Source organism: Molothrus ater, chromosome 16, assembly GCF_012460135.2.
Source record: "Molothrus ater isolate BHLD 08-10-18 breed brown headed cowbird chromosome 16, BPBGC_Mater_1.1, whole genome shotgun sequence".
Taxonomy (NCBI): Eukaryota; Metazoa; Chordata; class Aves; order Passeriformes; family Icteridae; genus Molothrus; species Molothrus ater.
This window is the reverse complement of record NC_050493.2, coordinates 323,468-340,244: the sequence shown is the minus strand read 5'-3', so window position 1 is coordinate 340,244 and position 16,777 is coordinate 323,468. Positions and strand designations below refer to the sequence as shown.

At 53.7% G+C, this 16,777-nt stretch overlaps 1 long non-coding RNA gene across 1 annotated transcript in view; it reads right to left on the bottom strand.

Annotated features, from left to right (window-relative positions):
- Positions 1-737: 737 nt before the first annotated feature.
- Positions 738-16,777, bottom strand: part of LOC118692518 (uncharacterized) — a 134,104-nt gene continuing 118,064 nt past the window's right edge. The window contains exons 7-8 of the long non-coding RNA XR_008508653.1: positions 4,250-5,044; positions 738-2,450 (exon numbers count right to left, since the gene is read on the bottom strand). This is a non-coding gene — a long non-coding RNA (uncharacterized LOC118692518). The remainder of the gene's footprint in view (positions 2,451-4,249; positions 5,045-16,777) is intronic.

The following is a 16,777-nucleotide window of genomic DNA, read 5'->3' as shown; positions in this document are numbered from 1 at the left end:
CCCGGTGCCTCCCGCTGCAGTGTGGGCCGGGATCTGCCCCGCGGAGGCAGCCTGCCCTGGGCAGTGCCCGCAGCCTCAGCAGTGCCCGCAGCCCTGGGCAGTGCCCGCAGCCCTGGGCAGTGCCTGCACCCTGCTCTCTGCAGTGCCCACAGCCTGCCCTGGGCACTGCCCGCAGCCTCAGCAGTGCCTGCAGCCCTGGGCAGTGCCTGCAGCCCTGGGCAGTGCCTGCACCCTGCTCTCTGCAGTGCCCACAGCCTGCCCTGGGCACTGCCCGCAGCCTCGGCAGTGCCTGCACCCTGGGCAGTGCCTGCACCCTGCTCTCTGCAGTGCCCACAGCCTCAGCAGTGCCCGCAGCCTCAGCAGTGCACACACCCTGCCCTGGGCACTGCCCGCAGCCCTGGGCACTGCCCGCAGCCTCAGAAGTGCCCGCAGCCCTGGGCAGTGCCCGCAGCCCTGGGCAGTGCTTGCACCCTGCTCTCTGCAGTGCCCACAGCCTGCCCTGGGCACTGCCCACAGCCCTGGGCAGTGCCCGCAGCCTCAGCAGTGCCCACAGCCCTGGGCACTGCCCGCAGCCTCAGCAGTGCACACACCCTGCCCTGGGCACTGCCCGCAGCCCTGGGCAGTGCTTGCACCCTGCTCTCTGCAGTGCCCACACCCTGCCCTGGGCACTGCCCGCAGCCCGGGGCACTGCCCGCAGCCTCAGCAGTGCCCGCAGCCCTGGGCACTGCCCACAGCCCGTGCCCTCACTGCTGCCCAGCCAGTGCGGAGCCCTGGCCACTGCCCGGTGCCGGACACCGTGGGGATGAACGCCGGCCCCTGCCTTGTAATGGGAGGTTGCCAGGCAGCTGTCAGAGAGCTGGCTGCAAAGCTGCTACCTGCTCCCACTTTCCTGCTGTCATCTTTGACATCCTCATTATTTATTAACTGCCCGGTACCCAACAGGCTGCCACTGATGCAGAGATGCTCAGATTATGCAGGTTCGATATGCTGCCTGCCTCCAAGGTCACGTCCTCCAGGATGTCTTGCAAACCAGATTGAAGAGGTACCAGCAAAGATGCAACATGTTCTGTATTGCTGATGCCAGATTTCAAACAGAGCCCTTTGAATAAGGATGACTTACTACATAGCATCATGGAATTGTTTAGGTTGGAAAAGGTCTCCAAGACCACTTAGTCCAACCATTCCCCCGGCACTGCAGAGGCCACCACTAAGCCATATCCCCAAGTGCCACATCTACATGACTTTTAAATCCCTCCAGGGACAGTGATTTCATCACTTTGCTGGGCAGCCTGTGCCAGGGCTGGACAGCCCTTTCCGTGGAGAAATTTTTTCCTAATATCCAATCTAAACTGGGCCTGATTCCTTGGTTATCTTGTATGTGCTGTGTGATGGTAGTCAAGGTGATCTGGTCCTTAAGCTTCCTCAACACCAAGGTCAGACTGACAGGCCTGTAGTTCCCTGGAGGAATTCTGTGCCCTTCAAGACTCCCAAGGAAATCTCTCAGCCAGGCTCCTCAACAGCACGGAGGAGATTCTGCTGGCCCCTCCTTACTCCCCCAAGAACCCAAATACTATCACTTTGGGTTCTCTATGCCCAAGATGGGCTCTGGGCAGATGGTGATATCAGGCCCTGCTGCTCGCTGCTGTTCCCAGTCCTGTGTGCAGCTCGGAGCATTCTCTGCATCAGCACCAGCAAACACAGGCCCAGAATGTCAGGTGAGAGATCCTCCACAGCTTTCATAGCGGGACCACGGCTTTGTCTGTACACCCGAGCCCAGGGGATGGCAGGGTTGTTTATCTGGGCAGGTTGTGACCCTGCAGTGACCTGTTACAGCCTGGTCAGCAGGAATCACCCTGCCCCTGGCCACTGCCCCCCGGCACCGTGCTGCTGCTGGTGACCCTGCACCCTCAGTGCCGTGGCTTTGGCACCCTGTGCCGCCAGACCGCGACATCCTCGGCAGAAACAGCTGAACAATCTTTCACATCCCAGATTTCCTGGGACCCTGTGCTTGGGGTTTTTTCATTTTGTTAACCTCAGAAACTCTCCCTCTGTGAGTCATTTGCTGGGAAAAATTTATGATTAGACAATTTTTGGTGCCTTTTAAGATGCTCTTCTAACTTCTGGTACAGGAAGAAATATTTGAGGGTCACATCACAGTTACTTTGTGCCACCAACAGAGATGTTTTGAAGTATTTAGCTGCAATATAAGGATGAATACCAAATCTCAGCACTTGCCCACAAGTACTTTGTGCAAGGACAGAAGCTGACAGATGTACCCACAGATTAACAGATTTCTGCTCTCACCTCTGCTGTCCCATTGCCCCCACAGGGCCCAGAGGGAGAGTCACTGTGTGCACAGTCTTCAAGGAAATGGGAATGGAGGGAACTGGATTTTTTGCAGCACCTCATTTGTGACTGAAGTCATTATGTGCAGAGAGATGAACGGGTAGCTGAAAGACAGAATTAATATAGTAAGTAATCCTCTCCCTTTAGCATATCTTTCTGCATGAAATAATGGTTTAATGTCTAACTTTTCTAGGCACATGCTTTTCCTCATAACAAACACTTATATGAGATGCAGCTATTTATGTTTCAAGGCAAAAAGTGTGGAGTGTAATGGACTCTACTCTGACTATCTGCCCATGAAGAAATTTCACTGTATCATGGGAAATGAAGAAAAACATTTTATTTGGAGACAATTTCTTTCTTTTTAAGCCATTCTTATCTTTCTGCCTTGTTCTGTGTTGGAAAGGATATTTGCTGGCTCTGAGCCTCCTCTCCTCATCCCCAGCAGGGATGCCCTGGCTGCTCCTGGGCACTCCTCACAGCAGGCACACGGCCTCGGGGGGTTCCTGATGCCTCCAAAGCAGGCTCTGGTCTCCAGGCTGCAGTGCCTGGCCATGGCAGCCCTGGCTGCTTGGGCCTCAGTGAGGAGCTCCCGGCTCCACTGCTCCTTTTACATCCCACAGGCTAAATCCAGAGCAGTGTGGGACAGAGATCTGGCTCATACAGGACCTGCCTCAGGGTGTTGCTCTCTGTAGTGGCCAAGGCACATCCCACAGACACCCAGACCACGAAGGAGGGTGAGGTTTTCCCTGGCAGTGATGCTGCTCAGTGCACTCATCCAGGTGATGTAGGAGATGTCTGTGTTAGGAAGGCAAACGGTACATCTGGCAATTTTCCACCCAACTGACAGAGATAAACAGGTATAAATATACCCCATTAATAGTGTAAGCATCCTTCAAAGCTTTTGTGGAGAGGCTGTGGGGCCAGCGTGTGGCAAGGGCTGGTGCTGCAGCCAGGGACCTGAGCAGCAGGGATGGCAGAGCCACCAGGTGTGACAGAGACACCAGAGACAGCAGAGACACCAGGGACAGCAGAGACACCAGGCATGGCAGAGCCAGCAGGGATGGCAGAGCCACCAGGTGTGACAGAGCCAGCAGGGATGGCAGAGCCAGCAGGTGTGACAGAGCCAGCAGGTGTGACAGAGACACCAGAGATGGCAGAGCCAGCAGGTGTGACAGAGCCAGCAGGTGTGACAGAGACACCAGAGATGGCAGAGCCAGCAGGGATGGCAGAGCCAGCAGGTGTGACAGAGACACCAGAGATGGCAGAGCCAGCAGGGATGGCAGAGCCAGCAGGTGTGACAGAGACACCAGGTGTGACAGAGCCAACAGGTGTGACAGAGACACCAGAGATGGCAGAGCCAGCAGGGATGGCAGAGCCACCAGGTGTGACAGAGACACCAGGGACAGCAGAGACACCAGGGACAGCAGAGACACCAGGCATGGCAGAGCCAGCAGGGATGGCAGAGCCACCAGGCCTGAAGCCCCTCACCAGCAGAGGCAGAACGAAGGCTGGCAGTGGCAAAGGGAGGCACTTCCCAGGAACAGAAGGACCTGGGCAGCCATGAGTGCACCTCGCAGCACTGCCAGGGCAGCAGCAGCACCTTGCTGGGTGCCAGCTGAGCCATGCTCCCCAGCCACTGTGGCCACTGCCAGCTCAGCCCTGGCAGGTCAACAGATGCTCAAGTGTCCCACCAAGGGACTGACATTGATCCCTCTCCCAGGGGACCCTCTGTAGCACCCAGCAGTGATGAGCAGGTAGACCTGGCTGGGTTTCAGCCCTAGCTCAACAAGGGAAAGCTAATGGCAGGGCTTTGCTTTGATCTAAGAAAGTTACTGCAGGATAAATTGCAGTTAATGAAAAGAGTGAGGAATAGGCAGGTCATGGGGGTGACCTCACTCACCTCTTGAAGGATTTTTTTTCCAAGAGAATAAGCAGCTGAGAGCAAGTCCTTTGTCAAATTCAGCTTTTTCCAGGGAATCTTTGCATTCCCATGACATGTGAAGCTGGAGGGCTGCATGTTGTGCCTGCATCAGAAACCTCTCCCTGTCCACTGCAGTGGTAGAGCGTGAAGAACTGCTGCATTTCCTCAATGTTTCAAAGTCACCCATGAAGAAGTGTCTCACCACAGTTAATTCATGCTAATTTAATCTAATTTCTCAGCACTATGGCTGTCTGCTCCCCCTGTCCCATGTTTTGGAGGCATGGTGGGTGCTGCTGGAGCAACAAGACTCCAGAGCTGGTGGATGACATGAGCTGCTCACAGCAAATGATCTCCTTGGAGGAGGGCAGGTGATATACAGTGCTTTGCCCAAGTGCTGATGGGTTTGACTGCCCTGTGGGCTGGCCTGTTTGTCCAGCAGGTATTTACTGCCTAGCAAAGGTTTACTGCTCAGAAGTTTGCTTTGTCTTAGAACACCACTGCATCCCCTGAGACATCCGTGCCATTCTTTAGTCCTGAGCACTGCACCAGCACGGCCCTGCCTGACTCGAGACCAGGCCGCCCAGACACTCCATTAGTGACTGTGCAAAGAGGCTGCAATTGGAGCATTTTCCAGTTCACACATCCTGCCCGAGTTCACAGCAGAGGAGCGTCCTGCTGAGAGGGGCTTCACAGCTCCTGGAGAACTGCAGCTCCCAGGCTGGAGGGCAGCAAGCACTTGGCTCATCCATTTGATCCAGGGCCATCTCTGCATCGCTGTAATATAGAAAAACAGTTTCACTAATATTGTTTTCTAGCAAGATTTGATAATAAAATCATAAGTCTGGTGTTTTCCTTCCAGATACAACAACTTATGTGGAAAAGTTGATTTGTAAGATTTCCGGTATAAGAATTACTCTCAGAAAGGGAAAAAAAAAAACAAACCCAAGGCAGTACTCCCAGAGACATATACTAGAAATCTTCTAATGCCCCTGAGAACTGTGAGTTTTAACCCCATTCTAATATGGAAAATATCTTTCCATGTAACTCAGAGAGAATGGCTTGTGCCACTGGCTTGTCTGTTTTCTCTCTTTGCAGCAGCAGAACTTCAGAGCAGCCCATCAGCTCTTGGTCCTGTCAAAACTGCAGCATCCAGTTATTATTTTAAACACAGGAAAGAAGAGCTCACAGCAGTGTGAGCTGCAGCCCTGACCATGCACAGTCAGGCATTCCTGAGGGGCTGTGCACACACCAGCACAGACAGGCAACCATGGTGCCCCAATCCTGTGGCACGGGAGACTCTGCCTCCTGCACCGGGGCGTGAACATCGGAGCTGCACCTTCTCGTGGGAGTCACCTGTGGAGGCAGATCGTGGGCACTGGCCGTGTGGCTGCCTGAGTGGAGAGGGTGCTCATGGCCTGAGAGCCTGCTCACACCATGGGCTACAAATAAAGTGCTGCTGCCACCTTTCACCATCCCCAGGCACACACCAGCTGCTGGAGCCTTCCCCATGCCACCAAGGAATCTGGCTCTCTCCGTGGGCACAGCTGCTGGGACTCAGTCCACACAGCACCTACAGTTTCTCTGCTATTCACCATCTTGTTTTATGTTTAATGAGTTCATGTAACTTTTTGTTAAGCAGCGAGAAAATGTTTTCCAGGGAAGCCACTTCCAGCACATCCTCTGTGTGTAGGTTGGATGTTATGGAACAGTGGCTCTGTTGAATTCATTAGCATACAGCACTTCACTTACTCACCTAATCTACATATTTTTCTCCAAGGGTGAGGGAACCTCCAGGTGCTGGTTAGAAGCTCAGGTGCCTGGGGCTCTCACCCAAGGCAGGTGGGCACGGGCAGGTGTGGGGCAGAGTGCTGTGGCTGCCCATGCCATGGGTCTGACAGTGGCTGTGGGTCCCTGTGTTCTCCAGCCAAACCACAGTAAATGGGACCTGCATGGGGCAGTGCTTCCTCCTGCCAAAATCCGGCCTTCACCTCCTGTCCTCTGCCCAGGGCACGTGCTGCCCCTTCAAGGGGACCATGCCAGCCCTGTCCCACCGCCCTGGCCCCGAGAGGAGGATGAGCAGAGCTGCCCCACAGCTCCCTCCTGGGCTGTGCTCACGGAAACACACACATGCTTCTGGGACCCAGGCATTTTTTCATCTTGGCACAGAATTCTTCCAGAGATGATTATTTGAAAGATGAGTCACCAAATACAATAGCAAAGACACATCCTTGACTTACTGGCAGAGAAGGGATGTGACCAGCATTAAGTCTCCATGCAACGTCTCCATCACACAGTGTCTGGCGTTTATTCTAAACAGCTCTCAGTCTTGAGCAGAATTGTTTTTTCACATCAGAAATCCAGCTACTTTTTCATAAGAAATGTTCCTTAATGAAAGGAAAACCAGACAGTGTTCACGGATGTAAAAATCATTATAGCACAGCTATGTGCTCTCTGCAGCTGCTGCCTGTTACAGCCTGTTTGTAGAACACAGGCATACATGGAAATGCACATCAGTATTCCTGCACTGGGGGTAGCAAGGCTGTGCCCCTCAAAGGGGGCATAACCAAAAGGACACCTTTGTACACGGAGTCACACAGAAAAGCCAAGGGGAAATAGGTGCCGGTTCCTCCCAGGGTGAGTCCGGCTGGACAAAGAGGAGAATTTTCACCATGAGGACACAGACACAGAATGATCTCCCCAGGCAGCAGCCCCTGCTCGGCCCCCGGTGCGGGAGCAGCTCCGTCCCTCGGCCAGGAGGGAGCGGGGACAGCGCCGGGGCAGGGCCGGGGTCGCTCTGCCCCTCTGCCGAGCAGGGGCTGCTCTCTGGGAGCCTCCTCCAACTCAGCAGAGTGTCCTGACCTTGATGATGTTGGTTTAACTAGGATATGAAATGCAAATATAGCCTAAGCTCTGTAATTCTGGCACCCAGCAGAGAGCCTGAAGGGTGGAACGCTTCCCAGAAGGGTCAGCAAGAGCAGGAAAAATTATATAGAGCAAATAAACAGAATAAAAGGCTTCTCACTTATCCTGGTGCAGAGGGCTGCAGCTCCAGGGGACTGCAGGAGATTGTGCTGCTCTGAGGCTTATCCTCAGGGACAAGCTGCTGATCAGGAGACAGAGGAAAGGCGAAGGGCGAGGAGTCAATTTGTTTTAAAAAAGTGCAAGCCAGGAGGAAGTCACCCCGGTTCCGCTTCTTGGCTGATCTCTGTCACCCATCACCTCGCCCCACAGCCAAGGCAGTCCCCCCCGGGCTTTCCCAGGATCTGGGGCCAGACCTTCGGAGAGGGGATGATGTGTGATCAGCCTGGGGAAGGGAGGGCAGCCCCCACTGAACCCACCTCCCCCTGCTCGGAGGAGCTGCTACCACCAGCCTTGTGGGGACCTGAATATACCCCAAGCTACTGCCACCAGACACAAAAATCCCCTTGAACTGTACAGATTAAAATACCTATTTTCAAATCGAGGTGGGGCTTGCACGTTGCCTGTAATCTTCAGCAAAACCATTCAAAATGCTGATCCTGACTCTACATCTGCCAGGAAGAGCAGCTCACACACCGGTGTAAGGGTCACAGCCCGGGGTGTTTTGGCCCCATGGGGACTGGGGGCACAGAACAGAGACAGAACAGACTCCAGCCCTTCCAGCTGGCTCTGCCTGGACCCTCAACGTCCCAGGTGTGCACCTGGGAGCATCCCACGAGCAGCAGACCAAGGGATGCACACCTGAGAGATCCTCACTGCCACCGACCCGGCGCTCCCTGGGGAAGCCCGGAGGGGAAACGCCTGGATCCGGGCAGGGCTGAGCTGAAAAGAAGGGCACAGGGCAGAGCCAGGGGCACAGGACAGAGCCAGGGGCACAGGACAGAGCCAGGGGCACGGGACAGAGCCAGGGGCACCAGGGACAGAGCCAGGGGCACAGGGGGCAGAGCCAGGGGCACAGGGGGCAGGGAGGGATCTGGTGAAGGCGCTGCCGTGGGCTGCTGCTCCTGGGTGCTGTGGGGTGGCCCCTCAAGGCACCAGGCAGGGGGAGCCCAGCAGGGCCAGAGGCTCAAGACGGGAGGAGCAGCCTCATTTAGGCACCATGACTTTATTAAACATTTAAAACACAAAGTACAACATTTATTGGGAAGAATCGCTTTCCTACCAATTACAGTTAATAGGGTAAAATTAATGTACCAATTAATATGGCTGCTTCTAAACTTGGTCTAATATGTTAAATACTGTTCCTATCTCTGTAAATGCAGCAAAATAAAGTGATGATCAGGATAGGAGCTAATAAAGTTTTGCTTCTCTGTACTTAAACTATTTGGCATCACTGAGTTAAGGCACAGGAAAAAGGAGATTATTTAACATTTTAAGGTTTGTAAGACCCATAAATCATTTCATACATGCCATATTTGTTGAAAAGGATAGAATACATTCAATTTTACAGTATATTAAACTTCATCTAATTTGAACGTAAGAACAGACCAGCAAAATAAATGACCAATTTCTGAAGCAGAAATTACCATTTGGCTGCTGCCATTATGAAGCTGCTGGTATTTTATCATGTTCTTAACATAATATTGCTTGTCTATTGATGCATAGTTATAGTGCTAGTCCAAATTGGAAGGCGGTGAAAGAGGACAGTGCAGAGGGTTTTTTTAATAGGCGTCATTTGTCAGATGTTATTTCAGAGGTCTTTGCACTGATGATAATATGCAGATTAAACCAGAAGTAAATAGGAAAAAAAAAAGAGACACAGAGAGAGAGGAAGGCAGAAAGGGAATGAGAATTTCAGCCCATTTTGACTGCAGCAGGTGGACCAGCCCCGGTGGGATCAGATAGCAGTAATTAATCTGGGTTTTAGGGTTTCTTCTGAAACCTCACCGCACTTGACAAAAGGAGATTTCCTTCCTTGCATCCCAATGCTGCGGGGCCACGGGGAGCGTGGGAGCATCGAGTGCCAGAGCAGGACTGGGGGCGGAGTTCCTCCCACCCAGCACAGTCCCCCCCTCCTCACTCTCCCTGCACCATCCAGAAACCTGAGCACAAATAAAAATTATGTTTAGTTTGCAAAACAGGAGGAAGGTACCTCCATCCTCTAGAGTTCATTGTTCTGCTAGACTTGGTATTATAGTGGCAATATATTACAGAGAAGAAAAATCAGCTGGCTGCTGCCTCCAGAATGACAATGGAAACCACAAACACGCTGGAGCTGCAGCTGCCCAGAGGGGATCTGCCAGGGCTCTGCAGGCACTGGGGCACCAGGAAGGGCGCTAATGGGGAAGATGTTTGTCCCATGTATGTTCCCAGGGGACAAAGAGACACCTCCTGTGCAGCAGGGATGGCCACGCTCTGGATGAGGCAGGCAGGACCCAGCACCCCACTGCTGCTGCCTCTGGGCCATCTCAGGCTCTCCAGGCAGCAGCTCCTGTGCCAGGGCAGGGCATGACCCCCAGGACAGGGCACTGCCCAGAGCAGGGCACTCCACTGGCACCAGGAGCAGTCATGCCCCCAGGTGGAGGCAATCACTGACCACTGGCCACTGGCCACTGACCACTGGCCATAGCACCTGCCCCAGTGCTGCCCAGGGGCACAGCTACTGAGCTGAAAACAGCTTCATGCCAAACCCACCCAAACAGGGATGAACAAGGGGGCTCATTTCTGTTAAGGACAATCGTCCTGACCCCTAATCCTCCCCTTCCCTCCCTGCAGGGCCTCTGCTGCCTGCAGGCTGCCAGGAGGGCGGCAGAGCAGGGGCAGCAGGGCAGACCCTGCTCTGTGCTGGCAGCTGCTGAGCACCCCCCGAGCCTGGGTCTGCTTAAACCAAATGAGTTGCTCAGATATTTGAAGTGGAACTGGGTTCTGTGCCTGCAAATCTGCACAGGGATATATTGTGCTTTAACATAGATTTCAATTACTTCCCAACCTTCAGTGTGATGATGCGACATTATGCTCTACTGCCAGGGTTTGCCAGCATGCTCCTACTTTTATTTCTCCTGTTAAATATGGTCTTTGTTGCGCTTCATTGATCTCTGAGCATATTCTGCTGTTTACAACTTTGATAATCTTTGTGTAATCTTCAGGGGTAATTGAATTCTGACAAACATAGCTGAATTTTAAACACCACACAGATTTCAGTACATTGAAGAGCCATGATGTGAAAGTCAAAACTGGAAATGGGGAGCAGCATTTGCTTTCAGTGTCTGTCCTGAACAACAGGAGATGAGCCAGGCTCAGAGCCCAGGGACATTGAGAGCAAGTCAGGAGACAGGACTGGGGGTGGGACCAGACCTAGCCCAGAGCTTAATCCCAAGTAGACAATATAATGTCATTTAATAACTTTTTAATATACACCCCCAAGACACTTCTGCACTTGCACAAAGTCCCAGAAATCCCACTGGGTCTACTCTGCTAGGATAGGATACAGTCAGCAACTACCAATCTTCACTAAATACCTCGGGAACTGCCCATGTACAAATAAATTATTGTTTTTATGGGCATATATTGTGAATTAGACAAGGGGGAAAACGTTGCAGTTGGATTTTGATGTAGAAGGTTTTTTTGCAGAGCCCATGGGGCACATGCATAGCGCTTCCATAATCATTATTGTTATTTATTATTTGCCAGCACCAGGAACGTGCCCAGCCCAGCCCAGGCCAGATGGAGCACGGCTGCTGGGCAGCACTGTGCTGCCAGTGCCCACAGACCCCGGGCACCCACCCAGCCTCCTGTTCCTCGCCAGGACACAGTGCCACGTCCCTTGCCCCAGCCTGTCCTCCTCTCCTCCACACCGGCCTCCAGATGCTGCAGCTAGGCACAGCCTCCCTTTTGGTGTCTGGAAAAACAGCTGTCTTGCTTGAGGACATCAAATTTTTGATGCATTTTCTACAAACTTTAATTTCCCAAACCCTCCTCGCTCAGGATGCAGGGGGACTGCTCAAGCACGCTATAAATTAGTATGCCAGCAGAGCTGCTGCTGGAAGGAGGATAAGCTCAGCCAGACAAGAAGGAGCCTCCAGAAATCTCAGTGCTGGAAGGGAAAACTTGCTGCTCTCCTGCTGTTTGTGCTGGAGCTCTGCGTCTCCAGTTTATTGCAATAGCACACGACAGCCTTGGTGCAGCAAAGATTTTCTGCTGAAGGGTCTGAGCTGCACAGAGGGTCCCCACGCAATCGAAAGAAAAGGAATTAAGGGGTTGTCTGGTCTGAGAAAAGGGATATTGAATCTAATCTGAGACGGTGTAATTTGGAAATCCAATTGCAGTTGTCCATCAGCAAAGGCAGCCACTGGCGAGGGGAGGCAGGAGCTGTGGAGGACTGGAGCCCCAGCACCAGGGCAGGGAGGGCTCAGCCCCACAGGAGCCCAGGGCAGCCCCGGGATGTTGCAAAGCCTCCATCACCGGCACAGCCCACAGCCCCTCCCAGAGCGCGGCACTGGAGCCCCCGCAGGACGCACTGCTGTGGGTGGAGAGGGAGAAGCAGGAGGGAGGCGGCTCCGAGCTCTCCCCACCTCCGCTCCCCGTCCCGGGAGATGGAGCAGGGGAATGCCGGCTGCCCCTCCAGCACAGCCAGCTTGGCTCACCCCATGCCCATGCCCATGCCCATCCCCATCCCCATGCCCATCCCATCCCCATCCCCATCCCATCCCCATGCCCATGCCCATCCCCATCCCATCCCCATCCCCATCCCCATCCCATCCCCATGCCCATGCCCATCCCCATCCCCATCCCATCCCCATGCCCATCCCATCCCCATCCCCATCCCATCCCCATGCCCATGCCCATCCCCATCCCATCCCCATCCCCATCCCCATCCCCATCCCCATGCCCATCCCCATCCCCATCCCATCCCCATCCCCATGCCCATCCCCATCCCCATCCCATCCCCATCCCATCCCCATCCCCATGCCCATGCCCATCCCCATCCCATCCCCATCCCCATCCCCATCCCCATCCCCATCCCATCCCCATCCCCATCCCCATCCCATCCCCATCCCCATGCCCATCCCATCCCCATCCCCATGCCCATGCCCATCCCCATGCCCATCCCCATGCCCATCCCATCCCCATCCCCATGCCCATCCCCATCCCCATCCCATCCCCATCCCATCCCCATCCCCATGCCCATGCCCATCCCCATCCCATCCCCATCCCCATCCCCATCCCCATCCCCATCCCATCCCCATGCCCATCCCCATCCCATCCCATCCCCATGCCCATGCCCATCCCCATCCCATCCCCATCCCCATCCCCATCCCCATCCCCATCCCATCCCCATCCCATCCCCATCCCATCCCCATCCCCATCCCATCCCCATCCCCATCCCCATCCCCATCCCATCCCCATCCCATCCCCATCCCCATCCCATCCCCATCCCATCCCCATCCCCATCCCATCCCCATCCCCATGCCCATCCCATCCCCATCCCCATCCCATCCCCATCCCCATCCCATCCCCATCCCCATCCCCAAGGCACAGCACGGCTTCCCCTGCACCTCCCTCCTTGGAGGTGTTTCAGGAGAGACCAGACACCGATTACAATTGATTCAACATTTTCTGCTCGAGTTTAACTTGGACTCAGATTCCTCCTCACATTTCACTTGCCCGGGGTCATTACACTGATATTTTACCAGAAGCCAGACAGTTTTTAAAGCTCCTGGATGGACCCAGTGACCCAAATGAGGCCATGTGGCCCTTGGCTGAAGGCTCCTGCAAGCCACCTGCAGCTCCAGGTTCCCATCCTGCCTCTGCCCCGGCAGGAGGCTCAGAGAGCCGGTCAGGATTGCAGGTGCCAAGTGTCCGTGACTGCATGCAGGGCTTGCAGTAAGGACAGAGTCCAAGCCTGACTGCAAAGCCCAGCTGCTCCCTGCTGCGCTGCGGGGCAGGGGGTGATGAGGCCCCTGAGCAAGGGCAGGGCTGGCCCAGCAGCCTGCCGGGAACCAAAGGGGCGCCTGCGGAACGGAGACACACGAGGATGCACCGGGGCCATGTCCCCTGCCCACCAGCTGGGCCCTGCAACTGCCGCGGGTGAGGAAAGGAGGGCAGAGAAACAGACTCAGGCTCACTTGTGTCTCCTGCAGGACTTGGGGGCCCTGGTGGAACCTCGCGACTGTCTCTGCCCTGATGCAGAGGTGGGAGCAGATGAAACCTCCCTGCAGCACAGCACTGAACATCCCCCCAGCAGGAGAGCTGGAGCAGAGCTGCTCTCAGCTATTAGCTCCCCACATGTGCTTTATTTCCTGAATTAAAGAGCAGAATTATAATGAGACTTGACGTTAAATTCCATAAAAAGTCAAGCTAATCAGTGACCAAACCTGTAATTGATTCTTTTGCTAGTTCAATACTTAATGCTACATGTTAAGCAATAGGATTTTACAATTTGCTAGCACTTCACTTACAGAGAATTAAGCAATAAAAATCTATTCAGAGTACAAGCAGCAGGAAGGGAACCACAGCTGCTAATACGTGAACGAGCCAATAAAGTGGCTCAACACTTGCATCAGTATCTTGTTTTTCAGAGTACCTACGCCTGTTGGATAGTGAAACCTCTTTAACACATGCAAGGGAGGTGTGAAAGCCCTCGGGAGGTGATGTCGAGGCGGGGCACGCCGCGGATGAGGTGCAGGTGGCAGCAGATCCGCAGATCACTGCCAGCGCTGGGGCTGCAGAGCCGGTGGGCTCAGCCCGCAGGAGAAGCTGGGACACGGCGGGGCCCAGGCCAGGGACAGCAGGTGCTCATCAGAGACTGCACATCCTCCACAGCTTTCAGTCCTAGCCCTGCACATCTGCCCCAGAGCCCACAGCAGCACGTCCTGCAGGCAGAGCCCCTTTCATGGACTCTTCCAGAGCATCTTTCAAACATGTGCAGATGTCCTAATGTGAACACCCAGTGCCCAGCCACCAGCTCTGACTGCACCACACTGCTGCTCCTCAGGGAACCAAGAACTGAGCAAGGAGAGCAGGATTAGGGCCAAATCTGCCTCAGATGTGAGTACGTGGCCCTGCAGAGTGTCCTGCTAGCAGACCTGAGCCAGCACACCATGCTGTAGAGCAGAAATGCTGAAACATGGCAGGAAACAGATCTACAGCCTGAAAAATCTTCTGAATGAAAACTTTAGGTAGTAGTAAATCTCATTTTTAATAATGCAGATTAACACTGCCAAGAGATGTGGCTAAAAAATAAAATTTCTCAGGGCTGGAGGGGAACACAGAGAAATCCAACCCCGTGACTAGGCAGAGCACCGGGCCGGGGGGCTGTGGCTGCAGGGAGCCCCGAGGAGGGGCAGCAGGTACAGGGTGATGGCACAACAGAGCCCCGGGGAGCTGCTGTCACCACTGTCAGACTGCAGGCAGCACTGCTGGGTTGTGCAGATTATATCTTCAAAATATACCTGGCTAAAGGATTCATGTCTGACAGCTTCAAGTGTTAGACAATTTGTACAGCACAAGAATGTGTCTGAACACTTGTCACTGCAGACTTGTACAGGGAGCTGTGGCCACACACTGGGCATGCCCTGCATCTGCTACAGGTGCATCCATCACCTTCCACAGGCACCGTGTGGAAATCACTGCGTACCCAAGAGATGTGCGGCTGCCACCTGCACACCTGGTGCCCTGTGTGCATTCCTGCCCCTCCACAGCCCTGCCCCAGCCATGCTCTCACTGCTAGCAAGGAAGAAAAACACAGCTTTGGATGCAGGATTCCTGCTGTCTCCAGGCAAAGCAGAGCAAGCAACTGGCAATGCAGGTGCCTGTGCAGATGGGAGGATTGCAATAGCTGTCTGTGCTGAGCCAGGAGCTCTCAGCAGCACACAAAATCATGATCTAGGGTCAGTTCTGGTGGACATGTGGAGACTCAGGGCTCCTTCAGGTCTGTTCTTTTGGCCCAGGCCGGGAGCAAGAGCAGAACCCAGGGGTGTCAGTGTCAGAAGAGGCCAGTGTGCCAGCCAGGCCCCAGAGAGCTGCAAGCCACTAAGCATTTCTCCAGATGGGATGCCTGGAGGGGCAGCAGGTCCAGCTCCACCATTACCAGAGCTCAGGACACACACTTGGTGTTTGGGGCTGAGCCTCTGCTCAAATGCATTCCACACTCCTGTGTCATTTCCCCTACCACACTGAACACCTCATCACCAGGTGTCTGCCAGAGCCCTCAGCCGTGAAATTATATGGCTCTACCTTGACCTTAGATTTCCCACAGTGACCATCTCCTGCAGAATACCCTCTGCAGCTTGGGGGCATTTCTCTGAATCAGCCAACAAAAATTACAGCCTCAAAAATGTGGATCTCTGCTAATTCACTAGGATGCCTCCCCAGTTTCCAAAGCAGCCTCAGCACAAGGCCAGGAGCTGGCTTGCTGCAGCAAGGGCTCCAGCAGGGGCTCTCTCCTGCCCTCAGCACCTCAGGCCTCAGGGGATGCTGCAGACATCATGCTGACCATGCACGTGGCCCCAGATGGCTCCAGTGAAGGAGGATCCCAACTGCACTTGCTCCCAGTTCACACCAGTATCCCTCCAGCTAAATATGTGTCTCTTCCTCCCACTGTGCCTGCAGAAACAGGCACCACCTACAAGGATCCAAACACTTTTATTTGCCCAACTTCTTCCAAAGGATTTAAGAGATATTAAGCTCAAAACTAAAAAAATCCCTAAGGTGGTGTGCTGCAGAGCAGGAGGAAGAGGGAACCCAGAGTCCTGTGCAGGGACTGGGCTCAGGGGGGCTGCACAAAGCTCCCAGGGCAAGCAAACTGCATCCCACAGGATGCTCCTCTGTGCCAGAAAACTGGCACCCTTTCACCACCCGGGGGACAAGAGCCAAGACAGACCCCCCAGTCCCCACCCAGGCAGAGGAGCCTTAAAGCAAAGCCCTGGTTCCCTGGGGAGGAGAGAAGCCCCTTGCTTTTCCCACCACTCTCAGGTTGCTCCAGCAATCGAGAGGCATCTGATCTTCCAGGAGTCTGATGGAATGAGAATGCCAGTGTCATTACCAAGTTAATTAGAAAAACTCAAATGGAGCTTTAAACATTTTTATAATACATTTGGGTCTTTTTGGCAGGATTATTGCAATCTTTTGGGTTTCCATTTCCCATTAAAGCACTCTCAGTTGTGCACATATAAAAGCCATGTGATCTTGGCTCCTTACTGCCTTTTTTCCCTTTTTTTTCCCCCCCTTTTTTTGGGTAAGATGTATTAAATATTTTAATCAGTTAAATTCTGGCAGCTTAAACATTTTCTTTAATAGCCTTGTTAAATGTGGATTAGATTTAAAATCCCTGCCTCTGAACTCTGAAGCAGCAGTATTTATATGCAATGTTAAAAAAATTAAAAGCTTTACAAAGCAGTAATTACTCCTTTGCTGCAGGAGGAGGAGAGATTGACTTTCTAAGTTATTTTTAGGCAAGTTTACCAGTCTCACCACTCCAGACAATACTACACAAGCATCATTTACTCTTCCTGAAGGATTCCCTTCAAGGAATGTCAAGGTGTGGCATGCCTTGGATGCAAAGCCCGCACCACCAGCTCCGGTTTGGTT